At 43.4% G+C, this 17,791-nt stretch overlaps 1 protein-coding gene across 9 annotated transcripts in view; it reads right to left on the bottom strand.

The window, feature by feature from the left end:
• RNF220 (ring finger protein 220) overlaps positions 1-17,791 on the bottom strand; it is a 345,317-nt gene that overhangs the window by 288,252 nt on the left and 39,274 nt on the right. Inside the window, exon 1 of one of the 9 annotated variants that reach the window (XM_079980319.1) lies at positions 12,769-12,858. The exons of the other annotated variants lie outside the window; for them this stretch is intronic. The gene's annotated coding sequence lies outside the window, so the exon portion shown is untranslated. Of the gene's footprint in view, positions 1-12,768; positions 12,859-17,791 lie in introns of those variants that run through there. 9 annotated transcript variants of the gene reach the window in all.

The following is a 17,791-nucleotide window of genomic DNA, read 5'->3' as shown; positions in this document are numbered from 1 at the left end:
CAGGATTTACTGGCACCTATTTACCATCTCATTTAATGTTTGTCAGAGTATTACTTATTAGTAGCTACACAAATTACTCATATCTTCCCCTGGATATTTAACTCTGCAATAGCCACACATTGGTCATTCACTTTTTATAGGACTTTTACATGACACTGTAATTTAACAGTGGTTCTTTCCTTAAGGTTCTTCCATCCCTTTTTTTTGACCACAGAAAATTTGACTTTTGGGGATGTACAGAATAGGAGCACAATCTCCACAGGTGTGGATTGCCTCAGCACTATTCTTCCATCTTTTTTAGAGAGGGGCGGCTGTGTGCTACTCACCTCTTTCAGCACACTTTAACTTTCTTGCCAACATAATTGTATCACCTTCCTTTTTTAAAACTGCTCTACCTTTTCAGCTTCATTTTTAAAATCATTGCAATATTTGTGAAACAGTGCTAAAATGAAATTAGTGAAAATTTTAACATTTACTTCACTGTACCAGCTAGATGGGTGGGGTATAAATAATAAAATTGTTGTTATTGTTATTGTTTTTCTGTGCTGAGTTTCTCCTCCCAAGTTAGTGCTAAAACAACTTGTAGGCCATGTTACCGACACAGCTATGTCGCACACACTAGTAGAGGCAGAACAAATTGGGGTGTACACACAAACAATTTTCATACCCCCTGAAACGTGGAAGTCCATTGCAATTTCACATGTGGCTTATAGCAGAAGGGCAGTGATTGATTAGAGCTAAGAGCCATGAGTTGTTGTTAATACTATTCCTAGTCAAAAGTAGATCCACGGAAATAAATGAACATGACTAACTTAGTTCCATTAATTTCAATGAGTCTACTCTGAGTAAAAATAAGTTGGCTACAACCCCATCAGTCTAAAAGCACCTAATTTCTGCACTTCCCACTGCTGCCACTTCAATATGACAGGAAGTGAGAGCAGGAGCCATAGGATATGCTGAGCCCAGAAAACAGGAGCCATATGAAAGCTCCAACACAGGCACTTCTCTTGCCCACATGGAACGTGCATGCATCAGTGATTATGAAAGATTGCCATGGATATTGTAAATCTTCTTAGAGCCATGATGCAGTGTCAATCCCATAGGGACAGCTGTGTCTTAGTGGAAAGCAGGAGCTCAACTGATCTAGAGAAAAAGGCATCAATGGAAGCAAGTCCTTGGGGTTCAGGGCATATAACAGGTCCTATTGAAGACAAGAACAATGACAAAGAAACACAGTGCAAGGATGCCTTGGAACTTGCTTTCATATTAAATGACTCTGCCCAAAACAAAGGAAAGTAACTTCTCAGGCAGCTGAATGATAAAGTTAAGCACAGATACAATAAGATACCATGCCATCTACACAGAGACTCTGAGAGGAGATTGGGAAAAAGTGGCACAGGTTTGTATAGTACTGGGAGAATCACATTCCTGCGCTGTGTGGCAATACTACACTAATGTGGCTGCTTAAAAGGGTTTAAAGTGACAGAAATGTAAATTTGAAAGAAATTAAAATAAAACAATGTTCAGAAGGTTTGTACAAAGAAAAATAGAGCAAAGCAGCTGATGTGAAAATGGGCTAAGAGAGCAACATATATAAGATGAGCAGATTGCAGATGGGAGAGGATACAGATGAATCAATCACGACAGGGGTGTAAACTGTAGAGCCTGTGCCTGGGGATTTCCCCTAGGCTAGTCTCCCTTCCAAAGATGCACCTCTCAATGACCCTGTTCTGCTTTTGCCTTTCTAGAATGTGTCATTCAAATGTGATAATGCCTCTTGCTTGCCTGGATGAAGGGTGTGTGTGTGTGTGTGTGTGTGTGTGTGTAAACCTTTGATTTTTGCAAGGCTGGAATATAGCTTATTGGACCTACAGAGCCACATGCACTGCTCTGCCCACATTTACCTCTGACCCCACCCACTACTGGCATGTGGCCTTTGGAAGGCTTCCCATGAAAGAAAGTGGCCCTTCAGGCTGAAAATGGTTTTCCAATTCTTAGATTACAGAGTGCCATTTCAGAGATCTGTCGTACAGCCATCTATGAGCTGCACCACTCAGGAGCAGAGAGGTGAGGACTGAATGCAAATACTATGCTATGAGCTGAAGATCCTGCTAGTGGCCCTGAAGGCCAAAGTATCACTGGAGAAGTTAGCAGGAGTACACAAAGCAGCTAGAAAGAGAAGTGAGACTACTAGGCACTCCCTTGTCTATAGCTCCAGAATTATTGTAATGGCCAGCAGTCTAGAAATCTTTTTAAAACCCTTTCTTCCCATGCTGCAGTTCCAACAAACACCCACTGTCAGAAGCTGCTATTTGTTAGGTAAGGGAATATTCCCTCCTATGACAAATAGCAGATTTTGGGTTGGGGTTTTCACTGGAACCACAGTGTGAAAGGGAAAGTGTAAGCCCCCTTGCTACCAGCCCTACACTGCTATCTCAGTGCTGATCAGGGGCTTCAGAAAGGTTTGCACAGTGTGCCATTCCACCCTTTGCCTCTCAAATAGTGGTGGCTGGTGCCCACTGGGACTAGTATGGCAGCAGCCAGGGAGCACAGCTGTCAACTTTTCCCTTTTCTTGCGAGGAATCCTATTTGGAATAAGGGAAATTCCCTTTAAAAAAGGGGAAAGTTGACAGCTATGCCAGGGAGTGTAGATGTAGCCAGAGCCAATGAGAGAAGTAACCAACTAATTCTAGTTTTGTCTCCAACTTTCTCCCTGCTGAGTTCTATTAAGAGCAACAGAGACTAAAAATGAAGGGAGCTGATAGTTCTACCCCTAGACTGCCTGGAAGAGGAGTCTCCTGCATCAGGCCATTAGCCCATCCAGGCCAGCATCCTGTTTGCACAGTAACTACCCAGAAGTATATGGAAAACCTTCACGAAGGACCTGAGCATAAGAGCATGTGTGCACCCCCCCCCGCATGGATTCCACTGGTATTCAGAAACATTACTGCCACTGATTGTGGAGGCAGGACACAGGCATCATGGGTAGTAGCCATTGATAGCCTTATCCTCCATAAATTTGTCCAGTCCTAACACTATACCTGGGACGTGGGTGGCGCTGTGGGTTAAACCACAGAGCCTAGGACTTGCTGATCAGAAGGTCGGCGGTTCAATTCCCCACGAGGGGGTGAGCTCCCATTGCTCGGTCCCTGCTCCTGCCAACCTAGCAGTTCAAAAGCACGTCAAAGTGCAAGTAGATAAATAGGCACCGCTCCAGCGGGAAGGTAAACGGCGTTTCTGTGTGCTGCTCTGGTTCGCCAGAAGCGGCTTAGTCATGCTGGTCACATGACCTGGAAGCTGTCTGCGGACAAACGCCGGCTCCCTTGGCCAATAAAGCGAGATGAGCGCTGCAACCCCAGAGTCGGTCACGACTGCACCTAATGGTCAGGGGTCCCTTTACCTTTTTAACACTCTACCTAAGGGCATGCTGACAGGGTCAGGTATTTCCATAATAGTTTGCTTGGCATTTAGGCAGCTATCCCAAAGCAGGCTGCTATGATCTATGCTGTGGCCAGCCTGAATTCTCAAGTGAAGGAGAAAAGACAGCCTGGGCTGACTGAATTTTTAGCCGAAACTAGTCAAATCTGCCATCGGCAAGAGAAAGAAGTTAGGCTGGTGTTTCCCTGGACAGAGAAGAGGCCATTCAAAGATACCCACATTTCAGGCAGAAGTTTCCACACAGCCACAAGTGTCTGCTGCCACTGCTGAACAGTTACAAAGCAGCTGCCTACCGCTCTTCCATCAAATAGCATAACCATCACCACCTCCCGTTTCCCCCAAATCTTGAAAAAAACATATTCTAAACCTGAGGCTTCAATGGCCAAAAGGGGTGCTGCAAATGTTGATGGGGGGGGGGGGAAGAACCCCTTCACAGACACATTGGTCTGAGTTAGAAAGTAACCTCTCTTCAACAACCCCCTCTTTTCCCCTCCTTCTCAACAACCCCACCCCGCCTTGAATTCTTCAAAGCTCAACTTGATTAAAATTCAGGAGTTCCATGGCTCCCCCACCCCATCCCTACCTCCAAAAGAGAGTGCATAAAACCCAGCAAGACAAAGCCTCCTTGAGTTGCACAGGCTCCCCCCTTCCCTAGGACAGAGGCAATGTAAGAGGGAAACCCAGCCCTGACAAAGCCTATTGTCCCCTCACCACTGCTGCTACTGCTGGTGATCTAGGGGCTCCAGAGGACAGACAGACACACACACACACACATGCCAAAAATAAAAGAGTTGGGAGACTTTTGTGTGCAATACAAAGGAGCTCCACAGTAACAAAGCTTGCCACAAGATTTACTCACCTGCTTCTTGAGGCGTTGAGAGCAAACACCATTTGGTGACTATGGCAGTTGACCTCAATCCGCTATGCTGAAGTCAGCACCACGAGAGGGATTGGATTTTGTGCTCACTCACAGGCACTCAAGCCCACTGCATTCGTAACTAACATGGCCACTCTTCTTAATTCTACCTTTCAGAAGTTGAAAGGTAGTTGTGGTCAATGAGTGGAAGCAGTTGTGTGGCCAACCAGCCTCTCCTTCCATACATGGAATCTAGCCCATTTAGCAGCATTTAGCAACCAACTGTGCCTTGACTAATGGACTTCAGAATCTATGAAACAAACACTTCGCCTGCTGCACTATTGAGGTTTTGAAGATCTCAACACCAAAAATCTTATTTTTTAAAGATTGACCATCAAAATCCAAATTCCAGTTACTATTTCTTTTGTTGAAAACGTATCTAAACTATTAGCTCACAGTGTGCCCTGCCATGTTTAAGCCCTTGCAGAATAGACCCTAAGGATAACAGACTCCTTTCCTTGCAGGAACACCCTAAACAAAAGGCAATGGTGTGGGGGGGGGGGTTTACAGAGAATGACCAACTAGTCTGTTTCAGCATCCTACAAGGTCACATTCTGTAAGCTGAGCATTCTCATTCATTCATTTAATTTGTATGCCACTCTTCCACTAAAAAATCATGCTAAAAGCTGCTTACAACAAAGAAACAGGGGTGCATTTCAAACAAACACTATGAAAACAATTTCATAATAACATAGCAGAATGTAATAATGTAATAATGTACCATAGCAGAATGTAACAAATGTAATAATGTACCAAAAACCAGAATTCCAGTACTAGAAATATAACTAGATTTACTTAAACAACATGTAGCACCCACTATCAAAAATAACAAGGGAGCATCACAGTTTCATCTTAGTCCTAGAAACACCCCTCCCAGTGTCCCTTTCCTGTAGCAGCTACTTATAAGGCCTCTAAGGGCAAAGGGTGGCTGGAAACAGCCCTCTCATGATGCTGTTCATCAGGTACTGCTTAGAGGACACATCGTTCAGCCTGAGTCATGTTCATACATTAGAATTGATCTATTCTGAGTAAAACATTTGAATACAGCCTGTACAATTAATTAGCATTTATAAGACAGTGTTGATAGGGGTGTCTGGATCAACAGCGTAACTCGAAGGGATGTGGAATCCAAATAATACACAATAAAAGTATACCTTTTACAAAGTACTAACCTGTAACGGTGGTTACTGTTAAATTCTATAACTGTTCGAACATTTCTAGACTTTGTAACTGCATTTGTGTTTGGAAATGAATTTGCACATATGCGCTAGAATAGGAGAGGGAACATAGTTAACCACCAAGGCTTTTCTTGTTGCAAATATTTTCTGTACAGTGACTTACCCACCAATAAATGGATAAACTTTTCAGGGTGCAAGGCCTTGGCACGCCAAAGCGATTTAGAGTCTACTCCCACTAGTGGACAGTGTGGTGGAGCAGAAATGCTTACCTGACCTCCTGGGGGGTGAGTTGCTGCTGCTTATTGGGAGGGGTAATGCAGCAGAGAGGTGAGCGCTGTACCAACACACTAGTGGAGTCAGTGTGGCATTCCTGCACCTTCCTCACCACCTTGCCTCTCCCCTTCCTAAGTAAGCAGCAGTGGCTCACCTGCCAGGAGCTTCTGTTTACCCTTGGGCTACAGAAATCAGCACAAAAAGAAATTATATAAAAGCAAACCCAAATCCATTGTTCTCCACATCTCACAACTTGTGCATTTCAAGAGTTTAGAAGGTCGGAATTTTATTCCCCCCACATTCCCCCCAAAGTGGCTGGGGCAACCCAACCAGATAAGCAGGGTATAGATAAGAAAATTATTATTATTTTCAATAAAGTTTAATAATCCCACTGTCATTTAAGAAAGATAACGCTTCTACCTATTAAGGGATGATGCCATAACTTCTGTGCAAATTACAATGATCACTTTAAACCAAACTACAATTTACCTGGGGTAAATTGTCAGGAAATACAGTGGTGCCCCGCAAGACGAACGCCTCGCAAGACGGAAAACCCGCTAGACGAAAGAGTTTTCCGTTTTGGAGGTGCTTCGCAAAACAAATTTCCCTATGGGCTTGCTTCGCAAGACGAAAATGTCTTGCGAGTTCCTGCGGGTTTTCCCCCCCTTTCCCCTTTTCCTAAGCCGCTAAGCCGCTTATCAGCTGATCCGCTGATAAGCTGCTTAACAGCTGATCGCTAAAAGCCACTAAACTGCTAATAGCGCTAATCCGCTAAGCTGTCAATGGGCTTGCTTCGCAAGACGAAAAAACCGCTATACGAAGAGCCTCACGGAACGGATTAATTTCGTCTTGCGAGGCACCACTGTATTTTTCGTTTGGCTCCAAATGCTGACCATTCCTGAACTAAGGCATAGCAATCCTGCTTAGGACTAAGGGGTAGAATTCATCTAATGAGCCACATCAGCAGAAGCCCTGCATAAGGGCTTCCACTTGTGCAATAGGCCTTTCGCATCTCCCCACCACATGCCCCTTGGGAATGGTTCTGGTGGGATCAGGAAAATGCCCAGGACAGCACACAGGGTGAGGAGAGACATTCTGTCTGGCAAGCTGAAACGCTTGCACAGACAGAATATTTGCAATAGTGCAACGTTCAATTCCACACAAGAACTATGAAGAAAAGGCCAGAGAGCTAGGAAGAGGTTTGCATGCAGAGATTATGAGAGTTATAGAGGTCAAGAAACAAGTTGCCCTAGCTACTTTGGACTTTCTCATCTAATTTGAAAGATAAAACCACAAAGATTTGTCTCAATAATTACTTTAATCAAGTCCTTTCCCTTACAAATTTGCTAAAAATGCCCTAAGGAAAGTACTTGGGAAGTTCATTCAGGTTTGAATTGTGAAACCTCTACTTGGCCAGTAAAAGCAAACTCACACAGTTACGTCTAAAAATCCACTTGCTACAATGCCCAAAAGATAAGAGGGGAAGGCTTTTGCATCTTGAACAGTTGTGTAGCTAAAGAGAGAATTAAAGAGAGAATTTTAGCAGATTTAACGCCACGGAAGCTACATCTGCCACAATTCCCTCTTCTATGTAACTATTAAAGGTGAAGGAGCCCTGCCCTCTCTTTCATATGGCCACCCTACCACCTGCTAATAAGCTATGGGGTGCTATTAAACTGCAACAGGAGCTCAAAACACAGTGTAGTAACAGGAAGCAAATCTACAATTCAGCTAGGAACAGGTACAATAGAAGTCTCTGCCTAAGTCAACCCCTCAAGACACACCACAAATAATGAAGCATCTAGTCTAGAGCAATGATAAACGGAACAAAATTCACATAAAATGGACTCAGACTTGATACACACATCATTGTGGCAGATCTATGCCACAGCTTGGCTCGATGCCAGCCATCATCCTAGACCAACGGGCACATTTCAAATTTTGACAATGTGCTGTGGTGCCAGTCACAAAATGGCTGCTATGAGGGCATGGCATTACACAAAATGGCTGCTGTAGGGGCATGGCATAGCACACAATTAGAGGGAGTACAGTCACTGCTGTTTCCCCAACAAACTCCCCCTACCCAAAGCAACCTCATATTTGCTGTAGGAAGTCACCTATGTCCTGCTGGTCCCGACTATGGAAATCACACAATATTGATTTACACACACACACACACACACACACACACACACACAGTTGCTGTCTAATAACAACATGGAACATACCCCAGTGCCAGGAAAAATAATCGGGGTGGTCACACCACACTTACTCTCTCTTGTATATACAGCACCACAGGCACACATGCATAGTTCACACACAAGCACTTTACATATACATTACTTATATATATATCCACACAGGCAGCAACCATTTTAGTTGCATCCAGCTGACGCATGATTGGAGGCTAACTGGTCCTTTTGGACATGGAAGAGGGCAGAATGTATTTTTTCCTTTCTCTCTCATGTCCATCTCTCTCCTCATGTCCATACCACACACAAACACACACACATTCAGTAAAACCCCTCCACAGGTGAAGAAAGTGCTTGCCATTTCCAAAAAATTCCAAACAAAACCCCCCGAAAAAATACATGAGCACCACCAACCTGGCACCTGTTGCCACCATGTCAGGTTGGGGTTCTCTGCACCAAATAAAGATACTGTTGCCACAGCAACTAGCTGTTCTGGGATCACGGGAAACACAGAAGTAGGAAGAAACTTTTATCAGTTAGGCATGGGTGATATATCAATATATCACCCAGGACCGGTATGTGGGGGCAGACCACAATGACAGCTTCACTCAGCGGTATATCACTGGTGAAAATGTCACCGCACTTGAGTCCCTCTGCCTCCAGAGCCCAGCGCACTGAGTGATGAACAAACTAGATGGGAGCTGGAGGCAGAGGGACTCAAATGGCGGCAGTTTTACCAGCGACATACCGCTGGTGAAACCGCCATCGCATTCTGCCCCAGCAGAGGGAGAATCAAGCTGAATCAGCGCTGGTGGAAGGCAGCCAGGCCGTGTAGGGGCTCTTGGCTGCTGCTGGTGGGCCAACGCTGGGCAGCAGCCTCCAACAGCCCCTCTCTGTAAGGCGCGGATAGAGTGGCTTTGCACCCCGCGCTTTATGAACTTCTCCCAGGAGGGTGGTCTGCATCATTCCTCCTGGGGTGAACGACCCCCCCCCCATGAGAGGAAAGAGACAGCGCACCCACACGTGTGAAAGTGAAGGCAGGCTCTGTGTACTTGGCTACTGTCGCTTGGTCCGTCTTCAGGGAGTGGGGGGCAAGCTGGCACGGTAACTCGCCCACCCCACCCCCATACAAGCGAAGGCAGAGGGAGCTTGACCAAGGAGCCCCAAACTCCTTGCTGCTCCAGCACGAGCGGCAGAGGCTTCAAGGCTCGCTCAGCTGGAGCCTTTCTGCCCCCTGGCTGAGCAGCCCACAATGTTCTAGGTGAAAGCACCTCAGCTTCCACGATGAAAGCTGCAGCAGTTTCACCTGGCATCTCACAAGCTAGGGCCATTGAAGGTTTTTTCAGCATCGCGGTATATCTCCAAACCCAGATGACTGGCTGGCAATACACCACAATGTTGAAAATCCAATATCACCCAGCCCTAATCACGGTTATGTGAGCCTGTGTGGTAAGGTGGTTAGAGGCGGAGACCTAGGCTCAAATCCCCATTCAGCCATGAAATTCGCAGACAAACTTAAGGCAGTTGTTGCCGCTCTGCCTTAATTCTCAGAGATATTATGAAGATAAAATGAAAGAGTGATGTATACTGCCTTAAGCTTCTTTCTTATAAACTTAATAATCTTGGTATCTATTTGGGTAGGATTACACAAAAATCACTTGTATATTACTATGCATCCTTAATTTTCCTGAGTTTTGCACAACTTTTTGCTCCTTCCCTTCTTTTTGTATTATGCTTTTCTAATATGTTATTTTCTGGAAAAAGCATTGAAAAAATAATAGTAACTACTACTACTACTCTGCTGCTGCTGTTACGGGAGGTACCATACATCATAAACCAGTTTCTACAGATTATTCTTTTTAATTTCTGTCGCAATTAAGCTATGTCCTCTTTGCATTAAGGTAATAAATTTTGGGGGCAATTCATTGTGTAGAAAGGTTCCTAAAAACATTATAGATAATCTGGGGTTAATTAGCTGACTGACTGACCGCCCCCCCTCCTTTACCAGAACATTTGTATAAACTGAAATACCTTGCAAGCGGTTCTGGCTACATCAAATACTAAGTAAGCACGGGCCTCAGGTTTCCTCAGTACAGACAGGTAACTTCATGCTCACTTTTTTGGTGCAGGTTACAGGGAACAAATAGCCTTCCAAATGTTGGACTCCCAACTCAGCTCCAACCAACATAGCAAAAGGCCAGGAATGATGGGGCACCACACTGACTATCCCTGTTCTAGGAGATGTTAGAAAAGGTTGAGAAGAATGAAGAGGATTTACAGCCTTACAGATGTGATTTTTCCTATCAGTAAAAATCAAGCCTAAAAAGCACCCTTAGGCCAGAAAAGTGACAAAGAAATTAATAATTAATCCAAATCCTGGGCAGCCCAGCAGAGCACAATACTTTAAAGTGTGTATTCGAAAAGAAATCCAAGCACATACAAACCAAAGCCATTCTTTGAATGCCAGCACCCAGGAACTGTGGCAGATGCAGGATTGATGCAGCTGCTCCAGCAAGCCAGTTCAGAGAGCCCTTTCCTCGACAGCTCACCCTGATGCCATTCTCAGAAGTCACTCACTTTTTTCCACATTGCCTTTTTATTGTTTCAACTTTTTTGTTTTCTTTCAGAGTAACAAAGAACAGAGAGGAGGGAAACCCACAACACTTTAAACTTAAGGCTATTAAAAATGAAAAGCAAAAAAAGGAAGCTGGGAAGGTGGGGGGGCAGGGAAAGAGAATAGAGGGGATATTTTCTCTTGCCTTTAAGGAAGGGTCTTTTTCTTTTTCAACCTGCTTTTGAAAGAGTCAAGCCCCATAAAGATCTTTACCTTTCCAGATGCCTGTAGCTCTTGATAAAGGTGAAGAGGAACAACTTATGTTGGGATGAGAAGAAAAAATCCCTTCTTTTGTTCTTGGCAAAAGTCTTTGCTAATTGCTTCTAGGCGCTTTCTGTATTTGTCTGTTAACACTGGGAAAAAGCAGGGTAGCAGGAGAGAGGGAACAAAATCAATGGGTGACAAAGTGGGGGGAAATAATATCTCTTTGGCGGCCTCAAAAGTACAGAAAGAGGGATAAAGTAAAGAGAATGGGAGAGGTCTCAAAAATAAATAAATGACCCGATACTGCTTGGGTGAGCCCCATTTTTCCTATCAGCTTTTACAGGGGGCAATACGTTTTATTCATTGCCAGGACTGACTTATCGCAGCCTTGTTTTTAATGAGGTATAATAAGGAGAACATTTTGTAACAACACGGCTCCGCTATTTTATCCGACAAACAGCTGTGTCATGGCCGTCGCCGGGAGAATGAATCATATCTCTCTGCCTGCATATGCGAACTCCCATGTAATTACCCTTGCATCTTAAATAAAGCAGGCCCTAAACCTGTCGCTCAGATTACAAGCAAGCGGAGCAACCCTCGTAACTGTGGCCTCTATCATTACAATTAATTTATCACAGAAGCGCTGAGATTAGAGACTGGAATTAAAACACAGTAAGGAGGGTACCACTGTGATGACAACAAATGAATCTGAGGGGGGATGGGGGGGTGAGGTAGTTTTATTGCAAAGGTTGAGAAGCCTAATTTCTTAAGTAGATAAACATGGAGGGAGTTCTATACTTTACGTAAAGCTGGAAACAGCAGGTACTCTCTCCCTCTCTCTCAGGAAACAGTGAAAAGAACTTGGGCCTTGAGTAGGCCCAAAATTATGTAGGCATGTAGGTCATACGGACAATAATAATATACTCACAAGTGTTTACGCATTTTACATCTTATTTTAAACATGATGTACATTTTTTAAAAGGACTTGTATGCATGCTCTCACAAAAAGTGGAAAATGCCATCTTGCATCCATTTGTATTTTCTTTCTCCAGTGTGCATGCACAGAATTATCGCAGCGCTTCCTTCATGTATTATTTATTTAACAGAATTTATATACAACTTGCTTGTAGAAAAGCCTCTAAGTGGTGTGCAATAAATACTAATATTACCAATAAAAACAGTTTAAAACATTTAAAAACATCTAAAGGTAATTAGAATTAACAGTGAAAAACACCAAAACACACTAACATCTACATGACTGGATAGGCTTGCCTAAATAAAAATGTTTTAAGCAGGCACGTGTGCTGCTTTGTCATTGTGAAGTTCCTTATTGGCCGAGGCCCTTTTTAATTAGTTTTTTTATTATTTTGTCATTATATAAAAAAAATTAAAGCCCCAGATAGGAAAGAGATCTGCAGTGACACTGCACACAAATAATTTATACATGTCTGTGCTAAAAGCTACTGAACAGTCCAAAATGTGACTTGCCCATTTTGAAGGTAGTCTCTTTCTTTCTTTCTTTCTTTCTTTCTTTCTTTCTTTCTTCAAAATGATGCAGACAGAATCACCTCAAGTTTTTTGACACCAACTCTATTGTCTCCTTCTATCTACTTCATAAACTGGCCAGCTGCCAAGGAGGGGGAGGGTCAAATCCAAAACTTCTCCTTCAGACATTAAGCTGGGAGAGGTAAGGTGGGGAAGGGATTTAACCCCTCCCAAATGGTCTCTTACCTAAATGTGGAATGGAGGGTTATTTGATTTTGTAACGTAAGAACAGCTTGGTGCAGTCCTATATCAGTACTGTATATGGAAATGTTTACTGCACATAATTTCAGCATCATGTTATCCATACTGTGTCACCAACTACAGGTTTTGAAGTAGAAAACAGGGCCTACACTGAATGTTGAAGGGTATCCTCTATTGTAGCATATCTTCTATTGGACTTTTCCTCACCTCCTAACAGCAGTACTCCTGTGCAAATTGCCAGTCAGCCATGCCGTACTTCAGGATATTCCAGTCCATTCCCTCTCCCTCTCTCTTTTCCTTTTCCAACTGACATTCAGAACTCCATGGCTACTGAGCATGCTCAGTGCTCATTAAGATCTTGCAGAAGGCGATGTTGAACTCTTAGGTCTGACTTTTAAAATATTTTTGAAGTTATGGCAACCTTGTGGGTGCCCCAAGCATGCTATTAGCACCTGCACCATATATCCTTCTCCTGCTCCGTGGCCCCCTTTTGGCTCCAGTTCTGTCACAGCGTTCACCACCTGAGTTTGCCATTAGGACTGATGGACAACAAAGAAGCATGTCTTCAATATCTTATTAACTCTTCTGGTGTGTATTTTAAACCAGTATACACATTAACACATACAAGTGACAAAGCTGGAGGAGCAGGTGGTGTAATCCTAAAGGAAAGGTTCAAAGGGCCACAAGAAACAACAAGCAATGCAATGAAATTACAATAAAAGCACAAAAACAGTAGGACCTTCCAGGAATTTGGCAAGAATGGGAATGTGCTACATCAGCCACACACAAACCTCTTACAGTTAGGAACTCTATTCCTTTCTGAGGTGTATATATGCCTCCTTTGAACCACAAAAGTCAGCTTCCCTGCCACGCACCCAAACTAGTCTTGTCGCAATTTTAAAATACAATGGGCAGCAAGTAAATTGGAAATTGCCCAACAAAACTGCAGCCTTTCACAGGCCAGTCAGGGTCATGTAAATTCAGCGGATTATCCATCCCTAACTTCCCTCATGTATCACCAGCCTCTGTTATCGATCTGCTCCTCCAAGGAAGCAGTACCATACCATCCCTTGCTGAGTCCTGCAAATCCAGTCAGACACTTTTGTGACTGTTGCAGAACACATTAGAAGTTCAGTAGTGCCTGGTTTCTGCACACCATAATCTAATTTGGGCCATAACATGTGTACATAGGGATATTCAGCTGCACTGTCACAAAAATCCAATAAAATGGTTGATGGCTGCACTGACAGGCATAATGGCTGTGTTAGCATGAAATGGTAAACCATGGTTTAGTGTTACAAGGACAAGCAAGTGATCCTCCTACAGTGCAGATGTGGGAAGAGTTCAAAAGTTTTTGCTTTCCTGCAACTAGTAATGATACCCAAGACCAGACAAACTGTGGTTAACCTTAAGTATGGTTTGCTTAAACAAATCAAAGTTAAGCTCCACCTTATGAATTTGTTTTGTTTCATCAAACCCTAGATAAGACTAACCACAATTTAGGATTTGGATGCAACACTAAATTATGGTCAATGTAAAATGGAAGTGGAAGTTTTTTACCTTCTCCCTGCAACTGTGCCAGAGAAAAAGAACTGGAAAGCACATAAACCCAAGATGTGCTGTCGCTCATCCTCTTTGGAGACTGATCTCATTGCAGCACTTGGGCTAGAAGAAATGGAACATCTGTTCCCAGTTATGTAATGTGGAGGAACCCCCTGCTTCTCTGCTGATCACTGGAAAACCATGGTGTGTGTGAGGGTGTGGGTGGGTGGGTGGGTGGGTGGGTGTGAATGTGGGTTGTATGTGCAATGAGAGTGTGTACATCTGTGCATTAGTATGCACTGGCAGCTTTGGCTATACCCGCCGCTGGCATGCGGCCCTCATAGAGTTGAACCAGCCTCACTGCACCCTCACAAGCCAAAAATAGCCTAGCAAGCCAATCCTAGCTTAGTGTGTGACATGTAAACAGTCAATAACTAATGGCAAAAGAGCATCCTTAGACCTAAGTAAGTGGCAAATTCATACTTTCTTCTCTTTACTTCAAGCCAATGAGAGTTATGTAATTTTAGTGCACCATCACTATGGTTGCTCTACAATCTGTAGGGAGCAATTGCTCAGAAGCTATTCCCAGAGCACCCATCCCCATATTGTGTAAGGAAGGCTCTGTTCAGACTCGTAAAGAACTATTCTTCAAAATCCCAGGTTTAACTCATAGAAGCTTTGAGAACCCCTAGCCTTAAACAGAAACCATCAAACATGCAAACCAAGTACAGCTTCGTTTGCAGTCCTACCCCACTTACCTGGGAATAAATTCCACAGAATTCAGTAACACTTACTTCTGAGTAAGTTTGGCTAAGATTGCCCTGTAAGTCAGTTCTTCAACACAAGATAAACACGGACAAAGTAAGTACTGAAATTAAAAAAATATTATTCATCTCTAACTACTTCATCTGTCACCTGTGTCTGATCGATGACAGCAAGCTTGGCACACTGGATAGACAATTGTATTTGGTCCAGTCATACCTGGGTTCAAATCCTTATTCAGCTCCCTGCAAAAGCTTGAGCATTCAAGACACTGTCTAAGCTACCTCAAACTGGGAAAACTCTTAATCTGCATCACAAGATTCTTGAAGGAAGAGCGAGATATAAATGATTAGGTGGCAATTTCACAGGCAATTTAATTTAACTACCAATTTCTGCTCTAGAAATATATTGGCTCTAGCATTTCGCCCACCACACCCAACCTGTTCCTGTTTCCATTTGGAAATAACAGTTTTTGGCTGTTTTAGAACCTGTCTGTCCAGTATCCTAGGCACAGATTAAATTGCCTACCACTGCCCTGTCAGCAACTATTCATTGGTTTTGAAGGATATTTCTTCCCTGAAACCTAAATGTATTAATCTTCTATCCTGAAATTCAGTCATTAATATTTCAGATGATGATGACCCAACTGAAATGTTCATACATATGGCTGATATCATTCCTATACCCTGTGCAGCAGTGTACCGCATAACTCTTTAGGGGGTGCAGAAGCTGCATTTCTAGTGGCTAAAGAGATCCTGCCCCAAAGAAAAGTCAAGATATCATGACACCAAATACTTCATAGGACAGGTCAGCACAATATGGCTTTTGGACAAAAAAGTGGCCCCATATCATATTTTTCACTCCAATATGACCTTTCTCTCATTATGTGTAAGCAACCTGATGAATTTTCATGTGCACAAGCCAACAGATGCACCCTATTATTTTGTGCAATTATGGGGGGGAAATGCTGTGGTCCACCTCTGGGCCAGAATGCTACCTCCAAATAGGTCAATACATATCCAGAATTACCAAACTCACAGCAGGGGGTTCAGAGTCACAACCTTCAGCTTGCACCCTTGCTTCCAACAATACCTGAGACACAACGAAGCCCATAAATGCACCTCCACACACTGCATTTTATTGATATTAATAGTTATTGTGGGCTAAATGCTAGTCACAGTGTGTTCAAAATATATCCTACACGAAATATTAATGGTACTACAGTAGTCTTTTAAATCTACTTGCACTCTGAAGCTGGGAGATGTGAAGAGATGCTACAAGAGATGGGAATTCCTCCATCCTTCCCAGTAAGGGTCTACATTGGATCAGGATGGCAATTAATAGTCCATCACACACACCCCTTCCAATCAGTGCAATATAAGAAGGTGGATTGTAAATTCTTTCCACATTAATAGCAAGGGTTGATGCTCAATGGACCTATCCTGAGAACCCTCCATCCCAAGGGGATTAAAACTTGGCAGAGACCTATGAAACACACTATGCACTTTCCTTTCATCTGCTTTTCCCACACCAGAAACAATATGCCAAAGGTAGAAAAAATATGAGACCAACCATGCTTCTTTGTCCTAGTACATGTGGTGTGGGAGGTGTATGTGCAAAATTACAGTTGATTTCTTGATTTTGAGAACCTATGCTCTGGAGTAGACACACAAAAGACAGTGGTGATTAAGACAATACCACAAAGACAAAAAAAAGCTGTTTTCTTTATGGAGAGAAATGAAATCTATTCTAATTGGTGGTGAAGTCAAAAACACATAAGAAAATCCCCCCCTTAAAATCCCCAAACTCCTGTGTTTTGAATATGTTATATCATGAAGATATAGTAACTTCTGTAGCGCGGCCTTTAGCACCTCTCAAGGAACTTGGGTTACCAGGGAATAAGGGGGAGGGTGGTGGAAAAGAAACCTGACTTCAGTTACAGAGACGCCCCCCATTGCACCACCCCAACCGATTCACTAAACAGTGCTGAGACCAAAATGAAGCAGGCGGTCCCATATGTCATAAGAATTAAAGGCACGGTTCCCACTTTGTAACGATGCTTTTACAGAAACCGTTCCACTGTAAAACTTTATGATTTGAATCTTTATTGCTGCCAGCAGAGCACATGTTCACTGCCTTGAATTATAACTTAATATCAGCAAAATCTGGCGCTTTCCAGCACTTTTTTTTTTTTTTGGATAAAGTTTGTTCCTATTCCCTGCCCCAGTACCCTGCAGTTTCCCCCTAGCCACTGGTTGCAGGGGACGCTGCATGTTGGTATCACACTGCCAAGGAGGCACATCTGGAGACACTTTCTGTATGGAGGTCTCATCAGCATCTAAATGTACATGGGCAGCTACACCCGCAGGATACAGTTATGGATCTGTTTATCGCCATGATTGCAAAAACACTAAAATGCTAATAGAACAATGAGTACATCAATAAACACAGTTAAGGGGCTGAGACAGGCTCAGTGGAACCAGCACCCTTTCATGCTTAGATATTCCCTCAGATGAAAAGGAACATTGAACATTTGCACATGGAAGAGGAAATGAGAGGAAATAAACCATTCATTAAAAACCTGTATGTTATATCAGACCTGTCAAAGGTTTGGACATGCAAAGACACAGGGAACGAGCATGGTCACAGAAACTTCTAGACAAGCAAGGCTAGGAGAGCTACAGCATCCTTTCCCAATCTGGATGCTTTCTAGAATGCCCACCATCCCTGCCCGTGCATATAAGCAAAATGCATGTAAGTGGGGAGCCTCGTCAAAGCAGGGAACTAGAGTGATTTAAGAGGCATCAGAAATGCCCTTTTGTTTTCTACTGTACCTTTGACTCCACAGTGCGAGAAAATGCAGGGAACCGTGTGTCCGAGCCCGCTGCAACACAGCTTCCCTCCCAACAGCTGTTGAGTGGGATAG

The sequence above is a fragment of the Podarcis cretensis genome (genome assembly GCF_951804945.1).
Source record: "Podarcis cretensis genome assembly, chromosome: 6".
Taxonomy (NCBI): domain Eukaryota; kingdom Metazoa; phylum Chordata; class Lepidosauria; order Squamata; family Lacertidae; genus Podarcis; species Podarcis cretensis.
The sequence above is the reverse complement of the archived record's forward strand: the minus strand, read 5'-3'. Positions and strand labels throughout refer to the sequence as shown.